At 33.5% G+C, this 26,893-nt stretch overlaps 1 pseudogene; it reads right to left on the bottom strand.

Annotated features, from left to right (window-relative positions):
* Positions 1-21,769: 21,769 nt before the first annotated feature.
* Positions 21,770-26,350, bottom strand: LOC132605729 (pentatricopeptide repeat-containing protein At3g22470, mitochondrial-like; annotated as a pseudogene).
* Between the last annotated feature and the right edge of the window lie 543 nt (positions 26,351-26,893).

The following is a 26,893-nucleotide window of genomic DNA, read 5'->3' as shown; positions in this document are numbered from 1 at the left end:
TTCTTGTGGAGAGAAAGTTATATATCCTATTCCATATCAAATGTTTAAAATGTGGGGGTTTTAGCTTGATATAAAATTTATGATTAGTTCATATTAGACTTACTGTCTAATTTGATTTGGAAAAATAAGAGATGTGAAAACTGACATTCTTGTATTATGCCAAACTCATAAAATCCTTAATGGATATTTGATATGCTGGTCGTTGGGATTAACTAGTATACCAAACTGATAATTGGTTATATACTTGTTCAGAAGAGTTATATTCCTTCATGAAATGGATGTTGGAGAAAGGCTATCCGCTATTTATTGGTTGATAAATATGACGATCAGTTAATCATTGATAATAATAAGTACTTGTTTCCCGTAGAACTTGTGGGGGAAAGCTATCCTTATGACTACCAGAATACTCAATCGAGTGCCTATAGAAAAACACAATTTATTCCATATGAAAAATGGAAAGGAAGAAAACCCAACTTGAATTACTTCAAAGTGTGGGAGGTGTTTGGCTAAAGTGCAAGTTCCTAAACCTAATAGGGTAAAAATAGGATTGATAACTGTTGATTGTGTTTTCATAGGATATGCCACCAATAGTAAAGGGTATTGATTCTAGTTCACAAATCACAAAATTTCGATACAATCAGAAAATGTTGACTTATTGACATTATTCTATTATATCAACTGCACGATATATGTCATTGGTGGTATTGACATGGTATGCCCTTGGTGGTATTGATATGGTAGTTAGTGAAATATTCACATAACTCGTTCCGTCTTGGTAAGGACTAGTTGATCGAACTACTAATTTGATGAGGTTGATCATATGTCTTTCATTATAGGTCATGTTCATTAATTTCGTGAACGGATGTCACTTGAAAGGTTGTGACTTTTCATGATAAAATGTGTCTGTTGAAAAACAACTCTTTGGAAAGACAAGACGGTTCATTGAATGTATAAATTCATTGGTTTATAAATTGAAGAACCAATTGATGATAATGATAAAATCGACAATAGCTTGGATTTTCACATCGGTGAATGTGCTATCAGTTGGATAATTGAAGAAGTAGACTTACAAGAAGTGGAATGGTTGAGAATATATATATTTAAGGTTGTGGCCACAACTGATGTTTCTCCATCCACGAGTGTCATGATGTCACTTTAAGTGTAGTCAGCAGTCTGCACAATATCCTATTGTATAAGCTTTGTTTTGCATTATAATAAAAATTATATCATCGGGTCGTTCGAAACAAAATCCACGAGTGGATGTGTTGTTACCATTGGTGGAGGAGCAGTGTCGTGAAAATCATCCAAACAGACTTGTATCGCTCGATCTACAATGGAGTCTGAGTTCATAGTTCTAGATAAAGCCGGTGAAGAAGCTGAATAGCTCCGGAATTTCTTAGAAGATATTCCATTCTGGCCCAAACCATTGGCACCAATATGCATACATTGCGATAGCCAAACGATCATAGGAAGGGCAGAGAGCGTTATGTATAACGGGAAATCTCCTCACATACGACGGAGAAATAATATCGTTCGAAAACTACTCTCTAGTGGAGTTATCACTATTGACTATGTAAAGTCTAGAGATAACGTCACAGATCCGCTTACAAAAGGCTTAACTAGAGAGGTAGTTGAAAGATCATCGAAGGGAATGGGTTTAAGGCTTAGGACAAATCATCATGGCTGTAACTCTACCTAGCAGACTGGAGATCCTAAGAGCTAGGTTCAAAGAGATCAAACAAAGTTATGAATGATGGTTCAACATTGTTAAATAACTCAATCCATTCTCGTGATGAAGACAATGTTCAGGAACAAGGATACAACATTAAGGCTTTTTAACGAGTTAATAAAGCTTAAGTTGTTTAATGGTTTTTAAGTTTGGCAGGTATGATCAAATAGTGTATCTACGTGATGACATGTTTTAGAAATCACCTATGTGAGTGTGAAGTGTAAGCGCTTCAAAGAGAATGATAGAAAAAGCCCATTCTCTATACACTCATGAAACCAGGCGGTGTTCATGGCTGAAACGAACACGACCGTGAGAACCATAGACGGTAAAGGGTTGATTGTATGACATGTGGTTGTCTAGGTATACACCAAAGCTCGACGGTTCAAAGATATCAAATCTACCAATTGACCGAGTATATCCGACATATGTTCACTACGGAAAGTTCAAAGGGAAACCTACTTATCCAGATACAATTAATCCTTGCTTGTAAATCACACACTCGTCTGTGCATTCCTTTTCCTTATAGTCATTCTCCATTCATGTGGGGGGTGGTTTTAGTTAAGTTGAATGGGAAATATTTCTGAAAAGATGCAACTAAACTGAAAAGGTGCAACTCAAAGGTTGCAACTTTTCACTAAACCAGACCAATGGCTATATAAATCTATTCAGTCCTTCAGATATTCCTTACGAATTTTCTGAATTTCAAAACTTCTTCTTCTGCACAAATAAATTCTAGTGTAATTTACTGTCGTTGAGTGGTTCATTGACACCGTGGTTTTAGGTACCGATACACCGGTGAGTAAGATCGTTCTATCTTGGGAGGATATATTCCATTAACCTCGGGTACTTGAGGGGAATAATTTCCTTAAGGACACACTGTGCATTCAGTGAGCTCGATTTTCTTCCTTAAAAATATTTTTCGGATACTGTTTTGATATTTTCCAGTTTCTGGTTTACACTTTCTGATTTTACAAAGTTTACTATTTTCTGGAATTTTTACAAAGTTACTGTTTCAGAATATTTTCGTAATACAAATTAACAACAAAGTCTGAGATAGTAAATTAACTTGTGGCTAATGGGCCATTGTCATTTTACATAGACTGAATAATCAACTTGGATATATTTTAAAAGGGAGGGAACGGGCTGAATAACCGCAATTGTAGTCACGTTGAGGTTATTAGGACATTAGAATATTACTTGTATTTGGACGAGAAAAGCGTACGGGAGAAATTGGCGTCGAAAGTCAGGAAAAGTGAAGTTCCATTAGCTGTACCCAGGAATTGTAAATTCATTCCTTAGTATGTTTGATGAATTGAAATAGAGTGGCTAGTACAATTAAGTCTTATGGAATAAAATAATGCCAAGAATCTATCTTTTGGGGACAAAATGATTTGTGTCTATAGGCCTCGGGAATAGAAATAGTATTTAATAATGGGCAATAACCTTTCTAGATTATAATTTTACTTTTCTTTTGGCATTAGCAAACATTGTGGAATTAGAATTATAACACTTGGACTTTGTAATTTACGCGTTAGTACATGAAAATTTATGTAACAGAACCTTTATCGTATGTTGCCGAGAACCGCTTTTGAGCCTTGGAATATGTTAGTGATTAAGGGATTAATCGGCTAATGACAGGACCATTAACGGACTTGGCATTCGAGGTGTCCTAGCGTTATGAGATTAGTTTCTTTAGACTAATTTGGACCAGTTATTTATGCTTTAAATAGATTGAGGCGATTGAATATCGTTTGAGGAGATATTGGCATTTCAAGAAAGGTTTGCGTTCCGTTTAGAAGACAAGTGAGACTTAAACTCTTAGTTTACTTGTTTTTCATAAAAAACATATAGTTTGTGTTGTATATATGCGTTTAAACCATTTAGTTCGTGTGAGTGGGCAAGCATGATCTAAATTGGGTAATTTTCAAGTGTCTAAAGTAATGACCGTATGAGTCCTTTAGCGTAATTTCGCTTAAGTAGATATTTGCTATAGATGTAAAGTTTAGAATTGGTATTGATTGGATGTTTGTTCCAGTTAATCATATCTTTAGAAGGGCATACTCCGACAAGCCCTATTGGGTTCGGTTGGAGGTAGATGCCAGAACTATAAGTGACCCGAGTAAGATGTGGGTAAATAATGCCCACTCCGGAAGACGGGGTAAGACATGGACAAATACGTACCGTGTCCTGTGACCATAGATTCAGATTCAGTGTATTTCATGTCTTTCTTGTTTATGCTTCATGATTTCAGCTTCAGCTTCAGCGTTTATATATATTTAATATACTTGTACTGTTTAAGTGCTTTTATGCATTATCAGGGGTTTCTAAGACTTGCCCCAGGGATAAGCTGAGAGTGTCGATGATCTTGCTGGGTCTTTTAGACTCACGTTTGTTGATGTTTGTATGTGTGCAGGTGTGGTCAACGGCGACCGGGTAGCCATACCTGATTATTCCAGCTTTCTTCAGTCCAGTTCAGTCAAGGTGAGCTACCATTAGATCATGGCGGCCTCTTCTTTTTTAGCTTACTTAGTAGTATTCTGAGTTGCTTCTTATACTTTTGTATTCAGACTAGTACTTCCATGACTTAGACATATTACCAGATTTATGGGCAGACTCAGCATTTGTATTACAGTTCCGCACTTATCATTATATTATAAGACTTTGAGTATTATTCTTCTTCATCTTTTAATTATACATAAAATTAGCGTAGAGGGTTCGCCTCATGGGTAGAAGCTCGTCAAGTGCCCTGTCGCGGCCTAAGTGTCAGATTTATGTCCCTGACAGTGCTGCATCTCACAAGTGTTACTAGAGCTGACTATAAGTTTCGTTAAATTTGTATCTGTAATAGCTTATAGTTTAATGCTTAGAGTTGTGGATAGGGGTGAACCGAGTCCGGAGCCAAAATGACATATTTTTACAGCAATTAGACCAAAATAGGCTGTCTTTTTTTTTTTATACCCAAATGGGTATTTCGTTGATCATTCAACGAAATACCCCAGTTACTGTTCATAGCAGCAACTCTTTTTTTTTTTTTTTTTTTTTTTTTTTTTTTTTTTTTTTTTTTTGCTATTTCGTGGATTGTTCCACGAAATAGCTTTTTTTTTAATTTTTTTTTGCATTTCGTGGAACAATCCACGAAATAGTTTTTTTTTTTTTTTTTTTTTTTTTTAATTTCGTGAAAAAAATGAATTTTGTTTTACATATCATGACACAATCCACGAAATAGATGTTTTTTTATTTTATTTCGTGAATAAAAAAAGAAATAGGAAATTATAATTTTTTTTTGTTTTTGCATTTCGTGTATTAAAAAACGAAATAGGATAATTTTTTTTCTAATTTCGTTCGTATAAAAAGGAAATTGGAAAATATATATATATATTATTTCGTGTATTAATGAAGGAAATTGATTTGTTTTTTTATTTTTTTTGCATTTCGTAATCTAATGAACGAAATAGGTTTTTTTTTTGTATTTAGTGAATAAAAAAACGAAATAGGAAATTATATACATATATATATATATATATATATATATATATATATATATATATATATTTTGCATTTCGTGTATTAAAAAACGAAATAGGAAAATAATTTTATTTTCATTTCGTTTATATAAAAATGAAATAGGAATATATATATATATATATATATATATATATATATATATATATATATATATATATATATATATATATATTATTTCGTGTATTAATGAAGGAAATTGATTTGTTTTTTTATTTTTTTTGCATTTCGTAATCTAATGAACGAAATAGGTTTTTTTTTTGTATTTAGTGAATAAAAAAACGAAATAGGAAATTATATACATATATATATATATATATATATATATATATATTTCATTCATGTACCAATGAAATATTTCGTGGATTGTTCCACGAAATGCAAAATAAAAAATAAAAATAAAAACATATTTCGTGGATTGTTCCACGAAATGCAAAAAAAAAAAAAAAAACAGTTTTATTTATATTAACGAAACTGTTTTATTTTTTAATTTAAAACTGTTTTTTTTTATTTTTTATTTTGCATTTCGTGGAACAATCCACGAAATATAAAAAAAAAAACAGTTTTTTTTATATATTTTTGAAATTGATCTTATATATATATATATATTCCAAATTGATTAAAAGCCATTTTTAAATTTTTTTAAAATATATTTTTCAAAAAAGTTAGTGTTTAACTGTAAGGTTATTTTAGTCAACTTTATATATCGAGAAAATTAGTCAGCTTTATTTTCAAAAATTGAAACCGCAGAAGTGAAATTGACATTCACAGATACATTATCCCTGGATTTTTACGTTGAAATCTATTGCGTATCATCATCTTATAAGTAAATAAAACTGAAAATTTCATGCCAATTTGGGGAAAAATTGAAATTGAATGTGATAAAAGGCGTTTTTTTAAAAATCGGCTCGGCCAAACCGCCTAGTGGTAGTTTGCGTGCAGAGATCTCGGAAAAATACCCAAAATAAAAAAAAAATCGCGTAAATCGGACGTCCGAGCGCAAAGTTATGACCATCTAAAGTTTGACGACTTTACAACTAGTTTTTCTCCCTATATTTTTTAGAATTATATTTATATTTAAAATAAAGTTATGTCTTGACTTTACAACTATTGTTTTTTTTCGTTTATTAAAAAACGAAATAAGATTTTTTTTTATTTCGTGAATATATAAATGTTTTTATAAATGAAACACAAAAATATATATATATTCATCCTATTTCATTGGTACATGAATGAAATATATATATATATATATATATATATATATATATATATATTCCTATTTTTTATTTTCCTATTTCGTTTTTTAATACACGAAATGCAAAATATATATATGTATATAATTTCCTATTTCGTTTTTTTATTCACTAAATACAAAAAAAATAAAAACCTATTTCGTTCATTAGATTACGAAATGCAAAAAAAATAAAAAAACAAATCAATTTCCTTCATTAATACACGAAATAATATATATATATATATATTTTCCAATTTCCTTTTTATACGAACGAAATTAGAAAAAAAATTATCCTATTTCGTTTTTTAATACACGAAATGCAAAAACAAAAAAAAAATTATAATTTCCTATTTCTTTTTTTATTCACGAAATAAAATAAAAAAACATCTATTTCGTGGATTGTGTCATGATATGTAAAAAAAAAATCATTTTTTTCACGAAATTAAAAAAAAAAAAAAAAAAAAAAAAAAAACTATTTCGTGGATTGTTCCACGAAATGCAAAAAAAAAATTAAAAAAAAAGCTATTTCGTGGAACAATCCACGAAATAGCAAAAAAAAAAAAAAAAAAAAAAAAAAGAGTTGCTGCTATGAACAGTAACTGGGGTATTTCGTTGAATGATCAACGAAATACCCATTTGGGTATAAAAAAAAAAAAACAGCCTATTTCGGTCTAATTGCTGTAAAAATATGCCATTTTGGCTCCGGACTGGGTGAACCCATTAAGTTTAGCAGGTTGTGTTAACGTTGCTGTTTTATATATATCACTTCGATAATTAATGAAAGAACTGTCAATTACAAAAGAAAAAAAAAATCAGAGCATTCAACCTCTTCGGCTGCAAATTAATGAACATTTAATTATAAACCAAAAGCCTAATCCTTTCATATTCAAAGGCTTTTTAAAAAAAAAAATCAACAAAATTAAACAAATAACAATTCATAGCAATAATTACCTAAGGTATGACACATCCTCATTTCTATACTATGTCAAGCCTTTCTTAATCCCCATCGCCATACATGTTGATAGTATTCCTGAAAAATAAAAGACTTATTGAAATAGTCAAAAGGATATAAAACCAACATAAATAAGAATGACAACCAAATTTAAATAGCAAGTAAAAATTACTATCTTTTTCTAGAATTTAGGGAACAATAAAACTTAAAATCAATAATTACCTAAGGTATGAAGACATTCGCATTTCTATACCATCTCAAACCTTTCATCATCCTTATCACTATACATGTCGAAATTATTTCTGCAAAATAAAAACTTTTCGAAATCGTCAAAATGATATAATGTTGGGATCGAAATAAAAGGGCATCATGAGGAAGCTAATAATTACAAATCTTGAACGACGATAAATCATATGACAAAGCAAAACATACTAAAAACGACATAATATTCTACTATGATTTGATCAATTGATCTACATATGAAAAACTAATATAGAAACGTAAAAACTACTGAGAGAATAATCTCCCCCTAAACAAGACTCTTTAAACGACTATATTGTGAATGTTATTTTGTGTTTTTATTGTATGAGAGGGATTCTTCAATATATAGAGGTTCAAAACATTTTCCTCCAAAAAAAGGACTAGCCAAATATGGAAGAGAATTATATTTTCCTTTTCAGGAAAAGTAAAGCAATAGGACAAAACCCTAACATATAAAACCAGCACAAATAACGAATAACAACCAAATTTAAATAGCAAGCAAATTTTTTTCCAGAATTTCACAATCAAATTAAGTACTGAATTAAAAAATAAGTAACAAAGCAAAACAAAGAAATATTATTTGTAGAAGTGAAAGAAGAAAAGATATATAGTACTATCCGTAGAAGCAAAAACAGAAAGATATATAACCATGGATTAGTGGTTTACCCGGTTAGATATTGAGATTAAGCGGGAATGGAAACCGTATATGTGTGTGTGAGTTAGTGGGTGTAATGGGGTTAAGGGACGTGGTTAGTTTCATTTAGTTCGTTTGTTTTTCTCTTTTTGTCTTCCTGTTCTTTCCCCTTTTTTCTCTTTTTTTTTTTCCAATTTCAGAAAGAAAAAATAAATTGGGCTCCTTTTCTTATTTTATCTGGTTTTTTTGTTTTGTTTTGTTTTTGTTTTTATAATTTACAAGTGTGTTTAACCTCTTTTTGACCCAAACATAAGTTTTTTTTTTTTTTAATATTTTCAAACTCCAATTTGTTTGGAGCTTTATTCTAAAATTGTACACATGTCTTAATCTGCTTATAACACTTGGCTTATTGTAGTGCTTCTGCCATTGCTTTTATAGATAGATAGATTTTAAGATGATCAAACTGTCACCCGAAAATCCTAATCTATATTTATATTTGTATGGTCAAACCTCTCTATAATATAGTATAATGACAACATTTGTTTGAAAATTTTTATAGCTCCTTTTATTGAGGTTCTGTTATATATGTATACTGATATTTGATGTTTAGATCTTATTTAGGCGTTACAAACAAAAGTATGTAAACAATTTATTTGTCTATACTTTTTCATAAACGAAAAGAAAATACTTGTTAATTCTAAAATTGAAAAGACTAATAAATTACTAATTAATACGTAACTACTTGCACTGTTTCAATAAAGAATTAAAATCTAAGGCACATATGCATTTAAAATTAATTAAAAAATTAAATATTTCAAGTTTGATGTAAGAATTCTACAATTATAGGCTGTTTCGTAAATTCCAGTCTCTTAATGATAATATAACGCTTGAATTGACAAAGATTTTTTACCAAACTTTCAGCAAAAGGAGATTCAATAACTTGTGCAATAATCTTTTCATCAGTGTAAGTTTCAAGGATTGAAGTGTTGTGTCAAACTCCATATAAGTGGTAGCATACATTGCTTGATTGGTGTTATGAGATGAGATTTGAGCTATAAGTGATGACACACTGTCAATATCCTCAACAATTTCTAAATTTCACTATAACATTGGGATTGTCATTTGTAGGTAAAATTCCGGTATTTCTCCAATAATGGAGAATGGTAGAGGTCTTAACATCATTCCATGCTTCTACAAGAATATTAATTGCTTGTCGTAAGTTTAATTTGTTGTCATTAGATAATGGATAACTTCCATTGCGCTCATATTCATCAATCAAATGCTTAATAAAATGACTTTTATACTTGACCTTAAATTTTGCAATAATGCCAGCATCTGTGAGCCGAAGATGTGATGTCGTATTAGGTGGTAGATAATGAACCTGAATTACTAATGCTAGCACAATATTACCATAAAAAGGATATGATTATTAAAAAAATGTTTTCTTACATAGTATTTGAGTATGGCTGTTATAAAAAAGTAACTTTACAAAGAGTGTACCGTTGTAATGAATATTATTATCGTTATAGGTAGAATGTTGTTATAGAGAAGTAAAATATAACATGAAAAATCGATTTTGGAGAAAATCAGATTGTTATAGTGAAATGTTATAACGAACGACAATTATAGGGAGATTTGACTGTAACTACTATCTAATACTATCTATGGTATTACAAGAGCATGAATACAATGTTATTTGACAAAAGAAAATTTTAGAACTCAAGTAAGTCCACAAGTTTTCTACGGTTATAGTTGATTTCCCAGATAGTCACTCAACTAACAAAAATTCTATAAGAAAATCACATTTCTTTAGTTTGTAACAGAAAAACACTCAACTATTATCATTTCACGTAAAAAGTCACTTTAACAAAAAAGTCACTTAACTCTTGTCATTTCACAAATCACTCAAAACATTATGATAATATTTTTGGAAACGTGGAGTCTTTTTTTTAAATCATAATATTTCAGGAGAAAGTCATTCCAATGACCCGACATGTTACCTTTTTTTTACATAACAGAAGCCCCACTAGAGGCTGCTTGCGACTTTGACCTATATAAAGTACTAGCATCCACAACCTCTAACTTCCGGATCCGCCTTTGGGGAAAAGGATGATGGATGAGGGTAGGCTTGTAATTATTATTATTATTATTTTTTGGCTCGAAACCTTTTTGACAAAGTCTTATGGGTTTTACTTCGTCTCGTAGGCACAATTGCATATTCCGACGACCAATAGGTCATGACTTCAATTGAAATGTCCAAATGAAAAATTCAAACAAGTTAGGAGTTGTCTATGTATTTGACCAAAAAAGAAATAGTGCAAAAAAATTATAATTAAAGAAATAGTTCCTCACTAGATGAAATGGAAGGAATAATATACTTCGGTTCCATATTCCAAGCCCGAGAGTTGTGAATGCAAAGTAATTTGGATTTAGTATGAAGCAATTTTAAAAATACGGAAAAGGGCCTAAAATACCCTTAAATTATTAGAATTGGTACAAAAATGTCTTTCATCCACCTTTCTGCCTCTAAATACCCTGCCGTTAATCTATGAGGTCTAAAATGCCCTTATTTTTAATGGCCCACATCTAATTTAAAAAAAAACAATAATTATTTAACACGTGGCATCACCTGATTGACCTAATTTTGATCCCACAATAAATTGAAAAAAAAAAAAAAAACTCTCCCCCCCCCCCCCCCCGCTAACACTCACCAGCCCACCCAACCTCTTTTGACCTACTTCTCCTTTCTCTTCCATTTTTAGTCTTCCTCCTCCCTATCAACTACCCTACGCACCCTATAAGTCAACACCAGCTTTCTTTGCTTCAAATTTCACAAAAAATTTATTTCTAAATAAGTCAAATGGATGCAATAAAAATTCTTATTATACTTTAGTAAATTATAATTGCTTATACTTAGTTATCTTTAATTGGGCAACAAATCTAATTACATTTTAATGATTATAATTTCTGATAGTTTAGTTATCTTTAACTGGGCAAAGTGGAGTGGATTATGGAGTTGGGGTTGGGATAAATAAAAGTTCTGTCCATTAAAATCAAGTATGATCAAATTAAAATTAACTATGATTTCGTCACAATACTCATTCAATTAAAGAATGCAAGGTGAAGGAGGAGGGTGGGGTTGATTGGGAGGAAGAAGACTAAAAATGGAAGAGAGTGGAGAAGTGGGTCAAAGGGGTTGGGTGGGCTGATGAATGTGTGTGTGGAGGGCAGGGGAGGGGGAGGTGGGGAAGAATTAAAAAAAAAAATGTGGGATCCAAAATTAGGCCAATGAGGTGATGCCACATGTTAATTAATTATTGATTTTTTAATTTAGACGTGAGCCATTAAAAATAAGGAGGCATGTTAGACCCCATAGGTTAACAACGAAGGTATTTGGGGGCGGAAAGATGGACGGAGGGTAATATTGTACCAATAAGAATATATGGCTTTTAGTATGAAGCATTTTTCATAAATAAATAAAGGGAAAAAACTCAAATATGTCATCGAGCTATCCGAAATGACTCATGTATGCTACTCGTTAATAGTTTGGATCATTTATAACATCTTCGTGATCGAAAGTGCACATTCATGCCACTTTCATTAACGGCTCAAATGACCGTTTTACAATACCAGATTTTACACGTGGCGCTTTTAGAGGTCCTCGCATCACCTTGATATTTTTCAATCTCAGCACCGAATTTTGATGCTTCTTCTTGATTTCATGGTGCATTATTTACCGACAAGAGTCGACATTCACTTTCGTTTGCTTACAATAATATGGAAGATTATCATACATAAATTTCTGCTCCACTGTTTCTCTCACTCCTTGTGGACATATTGAAGTCTCATACACTGCGGCAAAACTCGCTAACAAATAAGGTTCAACTTTAACTCTAGTTGTGTTAGGTCTCGATTTTTTCTCCGGCGGCAAATTAGAAAAAGAAATCCAAACAAACGCTTTTGACTTCTCTTCTTTAGGATTGAAACCAAGAGTTCATGGAAACACTCGAAATTGGTGTTGTATACCATTGTGTAATAGGTGGTTAACATACGATAACAATCAACCTAAGGAAACTCTAGGAATTAAACAAAAACAAAAGAAAATAAAAGGGATATGAGAAATTGGGGATGAGAAGATAGAAGGATAGATACTAGACCCAATTGATAATGAAATCTATAGGCAAACTTAGGTATATGAAACCTAAACCCTTCTAATTAGATTTCAATCAAAGAACCTAAGTAATTTGAATTCAAAAAAGAAGACTCAATTTGAATCCACAAATGAGCAATCTAAATGAATTCAATGGATAAGCAATCCACTTCACAACTTGGAAATCACACTTGAACAATAATCAAACAAACTATATTAAAATTCTCTCAAATTTGAGTTTTCACAATATGTAAGCTAAGTCTTTCAAATGGATGAAAACAATTATTTCTACTAATGCCTATTACACCAAAAAGACCTAAAGTGGCTCTTTTGAAAAATGTCCGCATAGGTCTTCAATTGCATCCAAAGTCTCACAACTTGCAATTATGACCTTCAATAGCCATTCTAACCTCATAACTTGCAAGTATGACCTCCAATTACAATCTTAGCCCCATAGTTGTATTTTTAGCCATTTTGCGCATCTAGCCACTTTGCAACTCTTCCAATGCCAACTCCCAAATGTTGTAAATCCGGGAGGTCTTCTCTCCAATCTCCTCCAAGGCTTCCTTCTTCATGAACAAGGCTTGCAACTCTTGAAGTTCTCTTGCTTGACTCCTAGTGAATGACCTTCTGCTTGTTGGGTTCATATCAACATATGTAGATGCAGCTAATACACAATCATCAGACCTATCAAGTCTAACCAAGATATGTCGATGCGTGAGGCATATAATAATGCATCGATCTTGAGTTCCCATTTATGTAGGCAGAGGGGTGCAAGGGAGTTCAATTTAACCCCATTCATCGGAAATTATACTATATAAATAGGGTAAAAATGAATTTGTTTGCATATATATAAGTTGTTGAATCCATCTAGTATAAGAAGTTCTCGGTTTTTGAATTCCTAGCTCCGCCAAGGCAGTAGCTTTCTCAACTAATACATATGATTTGTTCATGTGAAAACTTGATAAACAGAGCCTGATGCAAGCCTTCGTCCACTGCATATTGTTGTATCTCAACTGAACTGTAGGTTCTCCATGAATATACTCAGTTGGTTTTAGTGTTTTTTTTAGGTAAAATTGCTTCCGATATAAACGTGCAACATAAGATGCTTGTGAGTTGTGGATTAGGATTAGGATTTGGCGGTAGCCATGGATTTTCTTGATCATTAGATTCTAAATTTTGTAACACAATAATAGGAAAGGTTCTGTCAGAATTAACAATGGAAACGCTATTAGCTATTCAAGCCTAAATATTGCAGACGTGCTAATAAAAACAATGATATTAAATGCAGTATAATCATTTTTTTTTTTAATACCTTCCACCAGTACCATGCATGTCTAAGAAGTACTTGTAAATCTTGGGGTAGGAACTATCCATAACGCTAGTGCGTTGCCATCGATTGACGCCTTTAAAGAAAAATGGGCGCGGAGGCCTCTGCCATATTGAAGGTGATTGATGTCCATGATGTATTGATTTCCTGGCAACTCAAGCCGAGCATCATTGTCCAAATAGTATACAAAATTGGCTTTACATCCTGAAAATTTGGAAGCCAAAGCAGACATGGAACTATGGTTACACAAGAATAAGGCTTCATCTCCCAAGTTGTCCAACTCTCACCCAAAACCAACCCCTTAAACTCACGTCTCTCCCTCCTTATCCTCCAATCCCTTTTTTTATGCAACAAACACACACACACTCCCACGACACAGCACACACACATCCATATAAATATACACCCAGTAATACATATACGACACACACATCAGAGAAGCAGTAAAAAAAAACAGTAAGCAAAGAGAGCAAAAAATACCGAGAGATAAAGAATACCAGTATTTGAAAAGGTTTTTGTTTGAAAATTAAGTTGGAGTTGGAGGTTTCCGTTCGCGGTTTCGAGTTTGTGGACTTGAAGTTAGTCGTTATTAACTGGGAAATCGGTAGAATATTGTAGCTTCATATTATTATTTTTCAGCGAGATATTTACGCAAAAGATAACACTCAATCTTCATTGTATAATTTAATATCACGATTATATGAGGCCTGATTTCAATGTACGAAGTTTGCTCGGATTGTGTATCTATCTAACTTGTTATCGTTCTTTGACATCATAATATGAATCATGTTTAGATTTTTGCACCGTTAAAATAATTTAAAGTAAATCTCGTATATTTCATTAAGTTTTGCTTATCCGCTTTTATTTTGTTTGTTTAAACTTCGTTAAGATTACTTGTTAAGTATTCTGTTGTAATGTATCATTACATGTGGTTTCTGATGGTTTAATTCTAGTGTCCCTAACATGATAAACATTATAATTTATCCTAAGACACCTACACCATATCAGCCGTAAAAGACCTAAAAAAAAAAAAACTATAGCAGCTAGGAAAGACACATCCAGCACATTCATGAACTAAGTGATTTTCCTTCATCCATTCACGTTTCTTTTTTTGTACACAATACATGATTTATCTTTTCATTCTATTTTATTAAAATAGACAGAAAACCTGCATATACAAGCCATTAGAACCACTGGAAATATTTTTGCACTAGAAAAGATCCCTCCTTTCTTTCAAATCTCTATTTTTATCCGTATTGTCGCCATGATGCTTGATATTAGCCTAGATAATGCTTTGATAAATTATGAATATATTTTTTGTGTTTTATTTGTTTAGTTGTATATGTGAATGTATTGATCTATATCTTTAATGTTGCTGATGATTATATTAGGTGTTTTAATATTTATTATGATGTATGCCTTGTACGTTGAACATGCAAAAGAGGTTTCAATGATTAAATTTTCACTTTGATTTAAATGGATCATTAAAGTAATGGGTTGTAGGCTGATTTTGTAAGTAAATTGATTTGGGTCTGGACAAGAGTTTAGGCTCACTGTTTGATTCGATAAAAGAATTGAAAAAAAAAATCAACTGTAAGGGAGCGGGATGGGTTGCAAATTTATTCAAAACCCATTATCAAAGAGTGAAAAGGGACAAAATAATTGTCTTGGGTTAATTACACCTTTTGACCTAAGATTTTAAATAAAGATAATCACCATTGTTTAAGTAAGGCGAGTAGGTTAAAAATTCTAGGTGCGATACGCAAGTTAAGGTCGCATTTATGTGTCTAGTTGGCATAAGTCGAGGCTGAGGTCGCAACTACGCGTCTTAGTCAAGACTAGTAAAAGGTCAATAATATTTAAGCGAATCATAGGCATAGCTAAATAAATACATTTTATCCAAAATAATTTAAGACGAACACAAGTTGATAAAGCGACTGTGCTAGAACCACGGGACTTGGGGAATGCCTAATACGTTCTCCCCGATCAACAGAATTCCTTACCCGGACTTTTGTTTTCGCAGACCAATAAAAATAGAGCCATTTCCTTTTGATTAGGGATTCATAAGGTGACTTGGAACACCAAAACTCAATTCCAAGTGGGCACTCTATAACAAATAAAATAATCCCTTTTCAAAACGTCACTTTAATTGGAAAAACCCTTTTAAATAAATTTAAACCAATAAACTAATTTATTTTTATTTATTTTTCGTGAGAAAAAAAAGGGTGTGACAGATGGCGACTCCGCTGGGGATAACCAGAATTCGAGCTTTATATATTGACTTGTATTTGACTTTCTTTATTTCTTGGATATATATTCTGTGCTTGTTGGCCTAATGTTCTATTTGCTGCTTATTTACCGCTTTGATATTATGTGACTTCATATATAAATTGTCTTCTCTTGCGCACCCCTCTGAGTCTCTGAACACATTCACCACTGTTCGTTGTGTGTGCGGGTACGCTCCACAAAATTTTCTGTCTGGTTAGAAGTTACTATTTCGCTCTGCTCATGTGGAATCCCAAAGTTATGTCCAATAGGGCTGTGTTGTTCGCCATCCAATCCAACTGCAGAGATGTCTTCTTCATAAGCAATGCAGAGTTGTCTGTCAATTTCCTCAATGGTTTGTCCTTTTGTCATTAGGATAGATTCATTATGATGTTTTTGTAATGGGTTGTTCTCCGCATCAGCTAAATTGAACTCTAATATGAAACGGGAATTTCTGAAGTTGTCATTGTTGTTGAGCAGGTATAAGCAAGTGTGAAGATCAATGTCGTTTGTTACACGCATCCCTTTGGATGTTTTCTCACTGGTGTCAAACCATATGTTGGCCTCTTTTTGCTGAGTATCTTGTGTATGCCCCGCAAATATCTGTTGAGTGAATTATTGAAAATTTACACCATCATTGACAAGTATTAGCTTGGTTTCATGATTAACATAATTGTAGGCGGCGTCCCATTTGCTGTTAAAGGCTACGTAGATGCATCTTGGTGTCATTTTTTTTGTTAAACTTCCTGCATAAAGAGAGATTCACTTGAGAAAAAACCAAAATGAAATGTATTTAAGTTGTTAGTTTTGAAAATTTAAGTTCTGCCCTTCCCAGCAGGCTTTGTATGTAAAGTCATGAAGTATGCCTGAAACGGCATACTCTACCATTTTGTAAACAGAAGTTCTGCCGCTACCAACATTCTTAAAAAACAGAGTAACTGTTTCTGCAACAGTTATTCCAATGAAATTGCAACAGTTATTTTTATGAAACTGAAAAACCTCCTATGTCTTTATCCAATTTAAATCAAATCCATGCAACAGTTATTCCAATTTAAAACGGACTAATTTATACTTCTATATAAACCAACACAACTTTTGGAAGAAGGAAAAAAAAAACACTTTACTTCTGAAAATCAGATACAATCACATACAAAATGAACCAAAATCAACATATTGTACATGTTAATGGTGGCCACGGGCAAGCACATGAACATGCCCATCTTCATAACCAAATCCATCATAATATTGCAAATTTGCAAATTACTCATGAAATTGCTGATATCAAAAGAGACATAGATTTTCTGAGGGCTCTTTACGATGCTCTAAGTAGAGAAAATGATGATCTACGAAGAGAATTACGATTTGTAAGGCAGAGGTTATTCTAGCACACTGGCCAAATTGACGATGGGGCAATTGGAATGAGTACACATGAAATTAGAACTGATGATGGTAGTTTCGTACTTATGAAGTTAGGATTTTATGTTTTGTGGATATATATATATATATATATATATATATATATATATATACATTTAAATGTATGTTAATGAAGTGTAAGTTTCTTTAGGTTTGTAGAATTTTACTTTAATGGCTTCTAAACATATGTATTGCCTTCTACGGCATACTTGTTCAGAAGTTTGTTCAGAACTTTGCCTGTAACGGCATACTCAACTACTTTGTAAATTGTACTTTTGCCTCCTCCAGCATAAGTACTTTTTGTTTTGCTTAACTTAATGCAGTAACTGTTTTTGGTTAACTAATTTATACTTCTATATAAACCAGAACTTTTGCCTTCTCCGGCATACTTGTTATGAAATTGGTTCAGAACATTGCCGGTAACGGCATACTCTACTCTTTTGTAAATTGGACTTTTGTCTCATCCGGTATAAGCACTTTTTGTTTTGCTGATGATAATGCAGTAACTGTTTTTGGTTAAAAAAATAAAAAAAATGAAAGCCTCCTCTACCTTCATCCAATTTAAATCAAATGCCTGCAACAATTATTCCAATTAGAGGATTGACGCAACTGGACTAATTTATACTTCTATATAAATCAGAACTTTTGCCTTCTCCGGCATACTTGTTATGAAATTGGTTCAGAACATTGCCGGTAACGGCATACTCTACTCTTTTGTAATTGAACTTTTGCCTCCTCTGGCATAAGCACTTTTTGTTTTGCTGATGATAATGTAGTAATTGTTTTTGGTTAAAAAAAAAAAATGAAAACCTCCTCTACCTTCATCCAATTTAAATCAAATGTTTGCAACAGTTATTCCAATTAGAGGATTGACGCAACTGGACTAATTTATACTTCTATATAAACCAGAACTTTTGCCTTCTCCGGTATACTTGTTATGAAATTGGTTCAGAACATTGCCGGTAACGGCATACTCTACTCTTTTGTAAATTGAACTTTTGCCTCCTTCGGCATACTTGTTCTAAATTTGTACACAGTTTGCCTTAATTCAAGTTTAAATCGATAAGCATTGCATGATTTAAATTGAATTTACTATAATTACAATTTCAAGTAAATAAGCATTGTATACTAATTTAATTAAGGTATAAAGTAATTAAAATCAGAACAAAGCATTAAATCTAATCAATTCTATTTTACTGATTAATTTTATCATGCGCAATGTTCAATCTGAGCTGTATGTCATCTGTTTCTTAATAATCAGGTTGTGCAATGTGCAATCTAAATGAATTCAATGGATAAGCAATTCACTTCACAACTTGGAAATCACACTTGAACAATAATCAAACAAACTATATTAAAATTCTCTCAAATTTGAGTTTTCACAATATGTAAGCTAAGTCTTTCAAATGGATGAAAACAATTATTTCTACTAATGCCTATTACACCAAAAAGACCTAAAGTGGCTCTTTTGAAAAATGTCTGCATAGGTCTTCAATTGCATCCAAAGTCTCACAACTTTCAATTATGACCTTCAATTGTCATTCTAACCTCATAACTTGCAAGTATGACCTCCAATTACAATCTTAGCCCCATAGTTGTATTTTTAGCCATTTTGCGCATCTAGCCACTTTGCAACTCTTCCAATGCCAACTCCCAAATGTTGTAAATCCGGGAGGTCTTCTCTCCAATCTCCTCCAAGGCTTCCTTCTTCATGAATAAGGCTTGCAACTCTTGAAGTTCTCTTGCTTGACTCCTAGTGAATGACCTTCTGCTTGTTGGGTTCATATCAACATATGTAGATGCAGCTAATACACAATCATCAGACCTATCAAGTCTAACCAAGATATGTCGATGCGTGAGGCATATAATAATGCATCGATCTTGAGTTCCCATTTATGTAGGCAGAGGGGTGCAAGGGAGTTCAATTTAACCCCATTCATCGGAAATTATACTATATAAATAGGGTAAAAATGAATTTGTTTGCATATATATAAGTTGTTGAATCCATCTAGTATAAGAAGTTCTCGGTTTTTGAATTCCTAGCTCCGCCAAGGCAGTAGCTTTCTCAACTAATACATATGATTTGTTCATGTGAAAACTTGATAAACAGAGCCTGATGCAAGCCTTCGTCCACTGCATATTGTTGTATCTCAACTGAACTGTAGGTTCTCCATGAATATACTCAGTTGGTTTTAGTGTTTTTTTTGGGTAAGATTGCTTCCGATATAAACGTGCAACATAAGATGCTTGTGAGTTGTGGATTAGGATTAGGATTTGGCGGTAGCCATGGATTTTCTTGATCATTAGATTCTAAATTTTGTAACACAATAATAGGAAAGGTTCTGTCAGAATTAACAATGGAAACGCTATTAACTATTCAAGCTTAAATATTGCAGACGTGCTAATAAAAACAATGATATTAAATGCAGTATAATCATTTTTTTTTTAATACCTTCCACCAGTACCATGCATGTCTAAGAAGTACTTGTAAATCTTGGGGTAGGAACTATCCATAACGCTAGTGCGTTGCCATCGATTGACGCCTTTAAAGAAAAATGGGCGCGGAGGCCTCTACCATATTGAAGGTGATTGATGTCCATGATGTATTGATTTCCTGGCAACTCAAGCCGAGCATCATTGTCCAAATAGTATACAAAATTGGCTTTACATCCTGAAAATTTGGAAGCCAAAACAGACATGGAACTATGGTTACACAAGAATAAGGCTTCATCTCCCAAGTTGTCCAACTCTGCTAACATGGATTCTTGGGTCTCTAGGCTTGCAACCAACTTGGAAATCTCGACACTTGATGGCTTATCTCTTGGAAAATATATTTGAACCCTCAGCCGCTCGTTAGTTGTGGTTTTTACAAGATAAAATTTTATGGATGTACAAGGATATCTAATTGACGGTTCTCCAATAATCAGGTTTAACTCTAGAGTAGTGCTGTCAATAGATAAAATCTTACCGGTATATAAGTCACAATATAGCATCTCTCGTTGTAGTATATCATATCACAAACACCAACGTCTGAATGAGGGAAAATCCAGGCGTAACTATCCGGTTTTAGGAAAGCTAACTCAACAATCCGGTCCCCGACCCTCTTAGTCGTTGCTGCGACCTCAAAATTATAATTATATGGATATGTTGATGTAGTCCTGGTTATAATAATTTTATAGACAAAATATTTTAGCGGAGGTAGAGAGACTATCTCACGAGAGAAAGGATTGAAAAGCCGGATGAGTGAATCAAACTCTTGGAAAGCCAACCAACCATTAGAAGAGGCACAACATCTCGAAATCTCAGACATTGGTATTTTAGGGTCAGAGATTATTTTACTTTTGGCCGCATTATATAAGCTTGTATTAATGGTATGTTGTTCTCGATCAGTGCAGAACATTAGCAGAGGAGGTTCTTCAATGGAACAGGCGCCATAATTGTTGGATAGGAAGGAAAACTATGGCTTGCACACAGCGCCAAAGCATAAGCAATCAGAGAGGGAATGCAACTTATGCAAAATCAAGTCGAGTGCCAAATCAGGAAGCCCTGTCCAGTTTCTGGAATCCATGTGTATGATCAGTTGTTGAATGATAATTCTCCTTCATCGTTTTTTGTTGCCTTATATATAAGTAAATAATTGGTAGGGAATCCCAGTTCCGTTTGGTAAACGAAGCCATGCAATTATATGATTCCTACATTTAATAGGAGGAGAGTTTGCAACGTACCACGTATCTTCTATAATAATAACCTTTTTTCACGTGAAGTATTTTTCCTATAATCTAAATGATGTCATATCTTTTTATTTTTTTTCTTATACTGTGTTATTTTAATTCACTGTCATTTCTCTGCTTTTATGTTTTTTGCCCTTAAATATGTTTGTTTGTGTTTCTAAGCAGTTTAATCCCTTAAAACTGAAATAAACTGAAGAAGAGTAAAAGATTCACATTACAATTACCCTTATTAAACTAGAAAAATGATTTTAGATATTTATTATGAGACACTTTAATTATGTTTTTAAGTAACGTAAAAAATTTCTCGAAAGGCTAGTTTCCACCATGTTATTTAAATTCAGTTTTTTTCAAATTATTTATCATGTAGCCAATAACCAGCAAAGGTGGGCAGATGAATAGGGCATAAGGAAAGAAGAACAAAAAAGACAGACTGAAACAAAGAAAAGAGATCATAGAAGATGCCGGAGAAGAGAAACAGGGAGAAGAATATGGATGGTCTCGCATTTCCCCAGATAGAGAATATATCCCTGCATAACAGTTACTATAGAGAGGCAACCAAATTCTTTTTTGTTCAAAAAGGAAAACTTACTAGTTAATATAGTTAGGAATCTAAACCAGATCATTTCTGACTATGTTGGAACCTGTCTTAATCTTTCAAACAATGTAAAAGAACCACAAAATGCTCTCTTGAGAATATGTCAACATTAATCACTACAAGACAAGAAGAAACAACATCTGTTTTGTTCAAAGAAACGACCATATTAAACACCGGCGGTTAAAAGCACACGAAACTGGAAATGTAGTACAGTAGGTCACAGCTACAGGCGCATACCAATAACTAGAAGAACCTAGTAATGCAAATATTTACAAGATTAAGCGCTTGATCCATTTATTTATTGTCATCATCTAGTAAGCTATCCTTGTATAAGCATTTACGCGGTTCAGCTCGTTCCTATGCTCACTTGCAAACGGGCACCATCCTTATCATACCAGGGTGATCAATAAAAGGAATGTGTCTGATACAGTTATTTGGCAAGTGAAATGTTGCGTCAGAAAATAGAAAGACGTAATTGAATGAAAGCTTTAAAGTGTGGAATATCATTGGTCCGTAAAGAAATATTAGATGTATTACTATTTAACAGGATATAAACTAGTCTCTTAGGGATACGATAAAGCCAAAACTTGTAATGTCAGTCGAAAAGTCACTTTCAAGGAATTAAGTTCTGAATTAAACTAAGACCTATTATTTGAAGGTTCGGCTTGAACAGGCTTACAAGTCTGCTTGTGTTTGAAGCAAGTACACTAGAAAAAGAAATGAAGCAGAAGGTAGTACCTGTTATCAATTGCATCACTTCAGAAATTTAGTTTCTGGTGTGACCGTGATGAGCCTGTTCTGCAAACCCACACATAAACAAAATCGACGTCATGTAATATAACGCCTTGCGATCTGACTACAAACCTAACTACTAAAATAGATTACAGGAAGCCCATTTCAATGCTGCACATTTCTTTTAACAAGAGCCTTCAAAAGAAATAAACTATAGACATGGAAAATAAGTTCTAATAATCTGATTAATTCGCAAGCCCGGATAAAGGAGGAGGGTTGCCGAGGGTCAATCGGAAACAGCCTCCCTACCCAGGTAGGGGTAAGGCTGCGTACATCTTACCCTCCCCAGACCCCACTATTGTGGGATTACACTGGGTAGTGACCAATCTGATTAATTCGCAACAGTTTTCCTCATTTTACATACATAAAATTCAAATTTTCACAGCTAAATTCCCACTATCTTAATTATATTCCTATACTCCAGTAATCCTAAGGTCCGGTACAAAACCCAAACCAGGTCTGTTAAAAAACAACCGCATAGGACTGTTTAACCATTAACTGACACCAAAAACAAGATAACCTGCATTGAGGAAAAAAACTATAAATGAGAAAACAAGACCTCTACTTGGTTACTGAAACCAGAATTATGTAGATACAGTATTTTAAGTGTACATGGCCATAAATTCTTTTTTCTTGTGGACAGCCATAGAACATATCTCGGTCAAGTTATGCTAACTCTGAGATGAATTTAAATACAGAAACATGATCAATGCAATTCTTATAGCTGAACCCGGTTTGGGACTAAAGTGTAGTCGCTGAAAGTTGTGTTATTTGATTTTTGGCTAAGGGACCAATAGAATTTCTTAGTCAGAAAACAATAGTAGAAGATTAGGAGTTCCATGATTTCTTCAAAGTTTTGTGCAAGTATTCCACGATAGTGTATGATTTTAGTATGTGCATATATTTTTTATGACTTTCTGATAAGTGTCTAAAACATGATCAACTTAGAAAGATTAAACTCTTGCTTTAAAAATATGGTTGTGGTGAAAGTTCCATTTAGAGGGAACCCACTATTTTGTCTCTGAAAAGACAAATTGCCAATCTTTTCTTTCATCCCGGGGAGAGATACCATCGGGAGGAGCTAGTTCAAATGCCTCTGATAAAGTAAGAACAGCCCCACGACCCCCCCCCCCCCCCCCCCCCCATCCGCAACCCCACCATTAGCAAGAACAAGTTTCAGTTGCATATCACAAAAACATGGAACAACTGCTTCAATACTGCTTGTGAAACCTCAATCTCCGTTGGCTTATTAAAAGGGAAACTCAATGTAAGTAGCAGATTTATAGTAGGTTTCAATTTGAGTTCAGTTTTCTGAAAGGTCATTGACTAGTAATACAACCTTGAAGAGTAAGGAAGGACTAGTTGAATCTATATTTCCAATATTCCTAAGACAAGGAAAAAAAATCCATAAGAGCAATAAAAGCACACATATTCTGTGAGTGTGAGTTATAAAACAGAGTAGACCACTCATGCAAATGCAGAGTGAAGTCTTTGAATAAGAAAGAAAACTTTAGCTTGTTGGTAAAAAACAGTGGCAATTCGGAAGGTTATTCCCAACACATTACAGTGTATAAAAGCCTAAAGAATTCACAGGAACCTCAACCAGATCATTTCCTACTATGTTGGAACAAATCTTAATCGTTCAAAGTTCAAACAATGCAAGGGACTACAGAACACTCTTAAGAATATATTAATATTAATCCCTAAAAACAAGATGAAAAACCTTTGTAGGAATCTAGTAGTTCAGTTGGTTGGCTACCTGAACTTTCACCTTGTTGGTATTGGGTTCTAATCCCCACATTGTAATCTCCTCCCCCATTTTCCCTTCCCCTACTCCCTATGTAATTTAAAAAAAAAAAAGGGATGAAAAACCTTTTATTTTGTTTAAAGAAACTTGTCATCTCCAACACGCCAGTTATAAGCACACTAAACTGGAAAAAGTAGAGCAGTAGATCCAAGCATGTCGCTATTTACAAGATTAAAGGCATGATCCAACTATTTCTTGTCATCATCATCATCTAATAACCACCTTGTATGTAGGCATTTAACCATCTCAACTCATCCTTATGCTCGCTCACAACAGCCGGGACAACAGCTCCAATGGAGTCCAGATCAACAACTAGAATGTGCCTGATGTGGTAATCTGACAAGTGACATGTCGTGTCAGAAAAATAGAAAGACCGAACTGGAAGGAAGCTTTGAAGTGTGAAATATTATTGTTCTTGAAGAAATATTGCATGTATACTCTGTAGGGGAAAAAGGACAAATTTCTTCATGAGACAAGAAAGTCAAAATGTATACTGCACCATTTTTTCTAATATTGAGAGTGCAATAACATCTGATTTCAAAGAAAAAGAAGACTCAAAATATCAAAATTGATGTACCTCCTCAATAGGCCTGCCTGGAAAGCTCAAGCACGTTCTAATTGCCATCCGCTTCTGCAATTGCATTGGATGCCATTTCTTTTGCAGGAATGAAATTGTATAACAGTGATGGCACAGCCGAATAAACCAGGCAAAAGAAATGTTCGCTTCTTATTTTTCAAGTGAAGCTCTGGTATCATGTCAAGGGCAGAAGGATTCTCACTTATAGCCTTTACCAGTAACTCAACTGTAGTTGCATCAAATGAGAAGCCCCTTCCATCCATTTCCTTCATGAAAGATGCCATTTCACTAATTTTGCTCCACCTCAGAAATCCTTGCACAATAACATTGTAAGTGACATTGTTTGGAAAACAATTGTTGTCTTCCATTCTTCTTAGCATATCCTTAGCTTCATCTAACAACCCTTCAAGACAAAATCCATTTATCATTACAGTGTATGCTCTCACGTCCAGAAGCAATCCAATTGAAGAAAGCTTCTCAAGAATAGCACGAGCTTCGTCGACTTTACCATTTTTGCACAAACCACTAATGATAATATTGTAAAATATAATATTAGTATTTTCTCTCTTTCTTTCCAACTTATGAAAGAGTGACATAGCTTCTTCAACAAGTTCGTACTTAAAATAACCATTGAGCAAAATGCCGTGAGTGTATAAATCAGGTACCGGCCCTGTAGATAGCATCTCAGCAAAGAATTCTTTTGCATCTCCTATTCTTCCAACTTCAAATAGACCTTGCAAGATAGTAGTGTAGCCAACAATATTAGGTTTTGATCCCTTTTGAGAAATTCCACGAAACAATTACATGGCCTCATCCATTATCTTTTCCTTACAATGTCCATTTCTTAGTATGTTATAGTTAATAATGGTAGGTTCAATGTTTTTGTCTATCATGGAATCAAAAACTCTCCTCGCTCTATCCAATTGACCACACAAACAATGTCCATCCATTATCGCATTGTAGGTGATTATATCAGGCTCTACACCCTTTTCAATCATGTCTCTCATTACTTCCTCGGCATCTTCAACTTTTCCTTCTTTACATAGTCCGTCAACCACTATGTTGAAGGTGCACACATTTGGATAAATATAAAGGTTCACCATCTCAGAGAACAAAGTCTTAACTTTTTCCCATTGACCAAGCTTACACAAACCATCAATCAATGAACTGTAGGTGACTACATTAGGAGGTATGCCTTTCTTTTTTTTTGATAATGGTAACAGAGGAGGTATGCCTTTCTCCTTCATCTCGTTCAAAAGGTTGATAGAACTATCTAAGTTTCCATCTTTGCAAAAGGCATCTATGACAATGTTGTACATATATATGTTGGCCTTAGTGTTCCCTTGTCCCATTAACCGGAGCAAACTTAACGTTTTCTGAGTATGGCCCCTTTTACTAAGCCCATGACGGTTGCATACATGACTTCGTCGGGCTCACAAATCTTCTCTCTCACCAATTTTTTGAACAATTCAACTGCATTTTTTACCTTATTTTCAGCAAAGAGTCCCCTTATTAGAGCGGTAAAAGTGACAACATCAAATGGAATGCCATTCTTCAAATAAACGGGCAACACCGAAAGTGCACAATCATTTCTCGAAAAAGGAAAACAACAGAAGGATAATGCTTCATATTTAGGATAGTCTTAAATAATTTAGAGAAGTCGACACTAGAAGGAAGAGGCTGCATGCTGACCACTTGATGGAAGAGAGTGACAACATCATCTAGACACTTGACCTTCTCAAAATTGATGTTTAACCCAACTTTATCCTTAACTGAAATGGATGTATTAGTATGGCATGAAGAATAAGGTCTAATAACTGTTGTTGCCGAACCAGAATCGGTAGCATTGTGCAGAGAAATTCTCCTCATCTTCTTTGGTGGGGTAATTTTTAGTG

The sequence above is a fragment of the Lycium barbarum genome, chromosome 8 (assembly GCF_019175385.1).
Source record: "Lycium barbarum isolate Lr01 chromosome 8, ASM1917538v2, whole genome shotgun sequence".
Classification (NCBI taxonomy): Eukaryota; Viridiplantae; Streptophyta; class Magnoliopsida; order Solanales; family Solanaceae; genus Lycium; species Lycium barbarum.
Note: the sequence above shows the minus strand (reverse complement) of the source record. Positions and strands in the feature narration are given on the sequence as shown.